Source organism: Arachis duranensis, chromosome 9, assembly GCF_000817695.3.
Source record: "Arachis duranensis cultivar V14167 chromosome 9, aradu.V14167.gnm2.J7QH, whole genome shotgun sequence".
Taxonomy (NCBI): Eukaryota; Viridiplantae; Streptophyta; class Magnoliopsida; order Fabales; family Fabaceae; genus Arachis; species Arachis duranensis.
Window position 1 is genome coordinate 99,883,790 of NC_029780.3, and position 483 is coordinate 99,884,272.

A 483-nucleotide genomic window follows, 5' to 3' on the forward strand; every position below is an offset into this window, starting at 1 on the left:
TTTTCTGGAGCTACAGAATTCCAAATGGCGCGCTCTCAATGGTGTTGGAAAGTAGACATCCAGAGCTTTCCATCAATATATAATAATCCATACTTTATTCGGAAATTGACGACGTAAATTGGCGTTGAACGCCAAGTACATGCTACTGTCTGGAGTTAAACGCCAGAAACACGTCATGATCCGGAGTTGAATGCCCAAAACACGTTATCACTTGGAGTTCAACTCCAAGAAAAGCCTCAGCTCGTGGATAGATCAAGCTCAGCCCAAGCATACACCAAGTGGGCCCCGAAAGTGGATTTATGCATCAATTACTTACTCATGTAAACCCTAGTAGCTAGTTTAGTATAAATAAGACTTTTTACTAGTGTATTAGACATCTTTTGATCACTTTAGATATGAGGAACATCTGGGGGCGCATAGTCCTTAGACCATGGGGGCTGGCCATTCGGCCATGCCTGAACCTTTCACTTATGTATTTTCAAC